This window comes from Pelmatolapia mariae, linkage group LG9 (genome assembly GCF_036321145.2).
Source record: "Pelmatolapia mariae isolate MD_Pm_ZW linkage group LG9, Pm_UMD_F_2, whole genome shotgun sequence".
In the NCBI taxonomy this organism is placed as follows: Eukaryota; Metazoa; Chordata; class Actinopteri; order Cichliformes; family Cichlidae; genus Pelmatolapia; species Pelmatolapia mariae.
The window spans coordinates 7,582,809-7,590,912 of NC_086235.1; the positions used below are offsets into that span (position 1 = coordinate 7,582,809).

At 39.9% G+C, this 8,104-nt stretch overlaps 1 protein-coding gene across 2 annotated transcripts in view; it reads left to right on the plus strand.

Annotated features, from left to right (window-relative positions):
• LOC134634047 (zinc finger protein 883-like) overlaps positions 1-8,104 on the plus strand; it is an 83,977-nt gene that overhangs the window by 12,414 nt on the left and 63,459 nt on the right. The gene's annotated exons all lie outside the window — the stretch shown is intronic.

An 8,104-nucleotide genomic window follows, 5' to 3' on the forward strand; every position in this document is an offset into this window, starting at 1 on the left:
CCAACCAGAAAGGTTTATATAGACAATGTCTCATCAGGGAGCTGATGTTAAGTCCTGCATACTGATTTAATTTAGTTTCATCTTCAGACCATCAAGGTATTGATAGTCAAAAATCATGCGGAGGAAGTCAAACGAGTGAAAATGGAGTGGTCTGCAGTAATTGCCCCCACAACATCTGAGCCACAGCCTGGACCTTCATCAGAGCAGTCCCCTGTTCCAGACGAGTTCAGTATTATCAGCTTATCCGTACATTTATTTTGATGCTCATGTGTACTAATTTGGAGTAGATGACAAAAGCTAAAACGGCCATGCATTTTTTATTATTTCAGAAAACCTGTGGCAGACAAACCAACAATGTAACAGTGGACTCCATCATTGAGGTCCAGCACTACTTTGTGGAGAGAAACCTTTCAACATCAGAGGATCCTTTAACGTAATGAGGGAATAGGTAGACATCTTATCTGAACTTTTTCCACCTGGCTTTACAGTTTTTGTGTACCCCAGCTTCATCTGTGCCCTGTGAGTGTGTGTTTTCCAACGCTGGGGAAATGGTGTCAAATAAACGCAATAGAAAACATTGGATAAAGTTATTTTTCTGAATAAAAATTCATAATAAACTCTGAGTCAATTACATTTAAATGGGTAATATTACATTCACAATACTTTTATTTAAATTTTCACTTAATGTCTTTCACACTATATTTTAAAGATGTCTACAATATTTGAAATGTAAAAGATATAAAATGAGTGCATGTAAAGTACAATACCTTACAGCAGGGGTGGGCAACTCCAGGCCTCGAGGGCTGGTGTCCTTCAGCTTTTAGATGTGTCCTTGATCCAACACAGCTGATTCAAATGGTTAAATTACCCCCTCAACATGTCTTGAAGTTCTTTAGAGGCCTGGTAATGAACTAATCATTTGACTCAGGTGTGTTGGCCCAGAATGATATCTAAAACCTGCAGGGACACCGGCCCTCGAGGCCTGGAAGTTGCCCACCCCTGCCTTACAGTGTAAACACCAGTGGTCCCCAATCTCAGTCCATGAGGGCCGCTGTCCCTGCAGGTTTTAGATGTGTCCTTGATCCATCACAGCTGGTTTAAATGGATAAATTACCTTCTCAACATGTCTTGAAGTTCTCCGGAGGCCTGGTAAAGAGCTAATCATGTGATTCATGTGTGTTGACACAGGGTGAGATCTAAAACCTGCAGGGACACTGGCCCTTGTGGACTGAGATTGGGGGACCCCTGGTATACACGTATGACTAGGTCATTGAATCAGGGGCTGTATCCCAATTCAGGGTCTGCAGCCTTAAAGTACGCAGCCTCAACGATCCTCAAGGGCCGCGTACTCAAAGACCGCTAAGACCGGAAGTACGAGGCTTGTGAAATGGGACGGTCTAGCCTCCGTCGCGCTGCCCAGGTTGCCTAGCAACCATAACACCAACCGCTGGAAACGTTTCATACAGCTTTGTTTGACAGAAGTGAAGGAGAACATATTTTGTTCGTGTGTTTGTTTCTACACGAGCTTTGTGTGATTTAATAAGTATCTGAGGCTGAGACCACAGGACAGTAAAACATGATTGTTGGCCTTCATTTCTGTACTGTACAGTCATTTAAGATTAGCTAGTAAATAACAATTAGCTAATGTTGTTCATCAGACTAAAGTCAGTGTAAATATAATATGGCCAATATTATAGTTATTATATTAATCATTATAAGTTATTACAGCAGTGAGTTTGAACTCTCAAATCAAATCACTTCTATTGTCACATCACATGTGCAGGTACACTGGTACAGCTACACTGGTACAGCACATGTGAGTGAAATTCATGTGAGTGAACTCTGTGTCTAATACTGAGCTTCAGTAAAGATTCAAGTTGCAGTTATTTATATTTCCTATCACCTTAAATCTTCATTTAAAGACAAGTATCTTTGACAGTGTATATGTAGATGTATTATATATAAGAGACAAATATTGTCCGTTTAATATGTTGGCATTACTAAATTTGGCTCAATGCTTACATATATGTGTAAAAAGAAAACGTACGAGCTGTGAAAACTGTTTCTGATAGAATGAAGAGTAGACTGATATATTAAATATTCCTTTATTGGGTGAGAAAATCAGACCATGTCATAACTGCTTTAAGTCATACAGAATAGATATCAGAGCCTTAAACAGGCTGACTTCTGCTAAATGGGCCAAACTGGGCAGAAAGTACACAAACACATAACATCCTTATAGAATATGATGTAACACTATAGATCAACTTACCTCAGAACACATAAAGCATATAAACAATTACAACAATATGATGCAACAAATACAGCAGTACTACTAATCCAAAATACTCAAAGCTTCATAGAACTGAAACAAACATTTATTTTTAGCTCCATTCTGCTGCTGATACATACTTTAGGTTTCTGAATATTAAACTTGTTGCTGCCTTTCATAGTGTGTAACTTGAAAGCCCTGAGTACTTTCTCCCACACTGAAAACACTGGAATGATAACATTATTTGAACATTACCTAATAAGACTGATTCAGGACAGACAATTAGTGATTTATAAATTTCCTAGCAGTCCTTCACAAACAGGGAACAGTCTGTCTAGTCTCTCCATCTGTCAGCTGCTGCTGGCTCTTCCTCCTCCTCTTCCTCACACACTGCTGAGTTTGTCCTGGTGGATCATCAGGGGTGCAAAGCCTCACAGATGATGTGCAGCAGTGGGTCCCTCAGTCTGTCCTCACCCTGGACACTTGCAGTTGTCACACATGGAAATCAAATGTGTGATAAGCTGCAGGATTCAAACACAAGTGTAACTTATAAACACATGTTCATACTTTTATTCCACAATTAGAGAGAAAGAAAAAGAGAGAGAGTGCAGGACAGACAGACAGGTGACAGTCTCAGGTGTATACACTGCTACAAAACAGCACAAGAGAAGGAGGATTTAGTGTTTGTGTTATTACGAGTGCTAAACAAGAAGAGTTCCCAGATGGTACAGTGGACACATGTGTGACTCCTGTGATTAAAGCATCTTTCTTTCAGCTTAACGAGTGAACCGTCAGCTCGTTCAAACACACGTTAAAGTCCGTTTGGCTCGACACCACCGAACAGAGGCAGCAATATAACATAGCTAACATTAACAGTGCAGTGAATCCTGCTTGTGCCGTGATATTCAGGACTGCAAACCGAGCAGCATCACTGACTTTCAGCTTGTTATGTGTGTGGATATATGACTGACTTTAATTATCCACAAAATCATCACATTCTCTGTAAGATTAAAGTCGACTACTGTATTATTATATTTTAAAGGCTTTAAAACCAAGTAAACGCTGAAAAGTACAAACATCTCTAATGGCAAATAACTTTGCCAACATGTGGCCAACAGTAATGTTTTAATGTTCCTCATTAAACATTTGCACATAAATAAGTGACATAATATTCAGTACTTACGTTTAACAGTTTACTCTTCAGCCGGTACGCTTCCGCCGTCTGCGGCAAAATTATCCACAGTGACTGCCGCGCTATGAATTGTGGGATATGTTGGGCCACGAAGTCTACATCGCCACAGCCTTAAAATTCAGGGAAATGAAGGCCGCATTTCAGGGCCGGATTTCGAGCAGCCTTTGAATTGGGACAGCCTTCGGCGCGCCGCTGTGACATAATCGGCCTTAAAATGCAGCCTTTAAGGATGCAGACCCTGAATTGGGATACAGCCAGTGTCTGTTGTGAGTCTCATATAAGTTGCCTGCAATAATATTTAAGGTCCAGCAGGTGTCAGTATGGAGCAAAACAGCAACACTGTGTCGACGCAGTACCGATACAGTTTGGGAAATGTGCTGAAACGCTTCACGAGGCCTCATCTATCCATCACTATTGCTTGGTATCCGGAATCTGAAGGTAGAGCATGAACCAAGGGTTTGAACCAAGATTAATCCAGAAACTGCAGCACAAGAAAGTTTCGGTAACAAGGTAAATCACAGCGAGAACTTGAAACATGAGCACCAGTTACCAACATGGGTGAGTGACAAACTGGCGATGAATGAAGGTCAGCGTTTGGCTTAAATCACTCTGGCTTGATTGCCAGCAATTGGCTCCAGGTGTGCAGGAGCTGGAGGAGGTGGCCCTGCCCAGGTCCACCCACTGTGGACCATGACATAAAGATCATAATCAGTTTATGTGGTGGTCTCATTGGTCTTTTCTATCTATTTTGATAAATTAAATAATACAGTATAATAATATAATAAAATAATACGATAAGCCTTCATTATGTCCATTATCTTTTTAAATATAAAGTAAATAAAGGAAATGGTAATGAATCAAGCATTTTTGTTCTTTTAGTTCCAAAGTGGGAGTTTTCTCACTGTAAAGACTCGAGTTCAGTGTTGACTGTGTGCTCTGTGTTCTTGAACTCCTGAATGCGCTGGGTTGTTCAGTTTTCCAGCAAAACAAAATTTGTGTTCAAGCATTATTTCCTAATTTCCATCGAGCTCCTCCTCACCTGCTGTGCATCTGTGTTCAGCAGCCTTTCCTCTGTGTTTCTCAGGTTTTGTATTTTAAATAGTACTAGTATTTTAAAAGGTAATGAAATCTTTCATCAGTTTCATAAACTTTAACCCTGTATTAGTGCTATTGTTTTTGAAACTGACCTGTAATGTTGTCTGTCATCACTGTCAGTGCTGTATGTGTAGTATCAAAATAATAGGTATACACCTTGTGTCAGAATTTGATTGATGACCCTAGCCTTGACCTTTTGACCCCACCGGAAGTGTGTAATATGATCCATATGCGTGACGAATTGCATCCGGAGAGGGGAGGGGGGAAACTCCGGAAGTGTGTAATATGATCCATAAGCATGACACCTGTTGTGACACCTGTTGTGACACCTGTTGTGAAAAAAAAAGTTTTCTCCCTTAGAGGGAGGGGGGTCTGCTAAGGGAGGAGAATAAAAACGGAGAGGGCGGCGCACACTCTTCTATGCGCAGACGAGATGGAACCTTTTATTCTGCAGCTCTGCGTTCCTCTGTACTTGGACGGGGAAGAGATCTGGTGATCAGAGAGGGAGGCATTCCTGAGACATGGGGGTGACGCAGCTGTTGAGTCAGTGGTATATAGAGAGACATAGCAGCAGTTAGTTTTCCACAGACAGCAGTTTGAATTCTGTTTCAGTATTATGACAATTTTCTCAGTAAAGAACTATTTCTTTTTTCAATAGCGGCTTTATTTTGCTTTCTTATATTACAGACGCAATAAAATAAAAAACCTTTAAGATTATCTGACTGGTAACGGAATACATATATATAGCGCTTGGTGGAGGCAAGCTACACCATTGCTTGTATGTGTTAAAAAAAAATATATCCCTTAGTGAAAAGAGCACCTCACACATATTCAGAAATCGGCCTTACTTAAACAATTAACACACCCTCGGATGAGGTATTTTGGTTTTGTGCAGCCACTCCTTCTCAGACCAAAGTAAAGAGTTTTTCTTCATGTTTCAGCTCCTTTTACATCAGGTTTTCTCATTAGCAGAAAATGGACAGAAACCCTCAAAGAAAACGGCCTTGTTTTACACACACCAAGGAGGAGTCAACAAAACGTCACCCATAAAAACAACCCCTCTAATCGATATTAGTATTTCTTAATGCTTGTAACCTAGCAAAGTACCGACACCCGTGCAAAGAATTTCATACACATTAAAAACAATTTCATCCTCGGATGAGGTATTTTGGTTTTGTGAGGTAAAGAGTTTTCCTTTATTTTTTGAGTCACTTTTACAACGGGTTTTCTCATTAGCAGAAAATAACCAGAAACCCTTAAAGAAAATGGCCTTGTTTTACACACACCAAGGAGGAGTCAACAACCCCTCTAATCAATATTAGTATTTCTTAATGCTTATAACCTACAGCGCGCCCACCTCGTATGTGTAAAGTAAGCTTTAGTGGAAAAAAAGCGTTGCGCCCGTATTCAGAACTCTATCCCAAATATTTTTATTAAAACACCCCGATGAGGTATTTTGGTTTTGTGCAGCCACTCCTTATCAGACCAAAAGTAAAGAGTTTTTCTTCATTATTTTGAGCCACTTTTACAACAGGTTCTCTCAATAGACAGAAACCCTAAAAGAAAACGGCCTTGTTTTACGCACATCAAGAAGGAGTCTGACGATCGCCGGTTCATCCCGGTAAATTACCTCCGAGAGATCGGGACGCTTCCTCCGTCTCGTACCATAAACGTATGAGAAGAAAACCCCCAGAGAATTTATTAATTTTTGTAAGAGAGAGAATCGATCAAACTTTTCTACAAAACGTTATACCACTCCGGGCCAGGGGGGCGATATAGCACGGACTGGCTGGATGACTACGCCGGATGGAAGCATAACCGGAAGCGTGGCAGCGAGTTTCCCTTTGACCTTCATCCTGCTCCATGATCAGCCGTTAAAACTTTCCTCAATATTGCTGTAATGTAACAACAAAGTTAGTTTTTTAAGATCAGACAGGTTCCAAAACATTCCTTAAAACGCAGTCACTGAGTTAGCAACTGTGGCACAAATAAGCTTCAGGGACTGACTTGTTTTGTAGAACCGACCTTTGACACGTGGATGTTGGCTTAATTTTTTACACAAAGAGAAATTTGACCCTAATAATAAAAAACACGATACTGTGGTGAATACTTACCTCAACTTTGATGGGTTTTTTCACAGCTATTTATTTAGAAAAAAGTAAAACACATTACAAGGACACAATGCGCATTGCAGAGTACATGAATGGGAATTCCTCCTCTCTATACTTACACTCCTCCCTAACAAATGCCGAGTCATCATCTCCATATTGTGTGTCCCGCTTTTCGAGTTTCATTGAAGTGTGCACAAGATGTAAAACACTGTATTAGTTTTTTAAGCCCCCGTCCCCGGTCTAACAAGATGCCATTCATTTAATAGACTAATAATTTTTTAAACTTAAATTGTGCTAACGCAGTAACATTAAAAATAAAACATAGCAGAACTCATTTTTGCTGGACACAAGAACAACTCAAGCATATTTTTCGGGAGCCGGAACTAGGGCTTACAAGTTTGCCGTGCCCCTGGGGACCAGTGCGAGGTTGTGCGGCGTGGAGGGTCCAGACACTCCCACAGCGCAGACTTTGCTATCCGCACAGAGCGTTTCTGGTGTGGCTTATGCAAAAGAGACAAAACAGCTCCCGGTAAGTCTGTCCTTTATAAATATCTCTTTGATTATTCAAACAGTGTTTAAATTGTGACAGGGGATTTCTTTAAATCACCCTGCCGTTCTTCAGCTGAGACACCTGAGTTAGAAAACACAAACACTGCAGTTGATTTCACTCGCGAGGGCAGTCATGAAACGCAAGCTGCGTCTCATTACTGTCTGCGACTTTTATTTATACAGTTGTGTCGTGCAATTCGTCACGCCTATGGATCATATTACACACTTCCGGTGGGGTCAAAAGGTCAAGGCTAGGGTCATCAATCAAATTTTGACACAAGGTGTATACCTATTTTTTTAGTATCACTTTGGCTTCTGTGAATCTGTTCGGTTTTACTGTTTCTAAACTGTTATGTTGTCTATTTACAGTCTTTGGTTAAAGAAGCGCTTTTAGCAGCTTGCCAGAGGAGAATGTACTTCCTGAACAATAATGCCCCCTAGAGGCTGAAGACAGTAATGCATATATCATGTTTTTGATTTTTCACTCCTGTTTATACATAACAGTAAAATGTTTAGGATGTTGTGGGGATAAAAACAAACACTTCAGTCAACCCACACTTGGACCCTGAAATGTGTGAAGATCTAAATATTTATCAAAGTCAGATTTATAATATTTGATGTATAACTGTGTGTTATACGGAAAAACAAAAACAAGGTTGAGTATGGAGAGAAATAACAGAGTAAAAGAGATTAATGAAATATTATTCAGACATAAAGAATCCCATTTTTAAATCAGTCACTCCTGTTAAAAGATATAATTAGAATATGTTTAAAAAGCTATAAATGACATTTACCTTGCAATAACAAAACTTGGAAACTCTCATTGTAAATTAGTGCTATATATAACAGGGAATACATACATGCCTTAATAAAAAATAAAATACA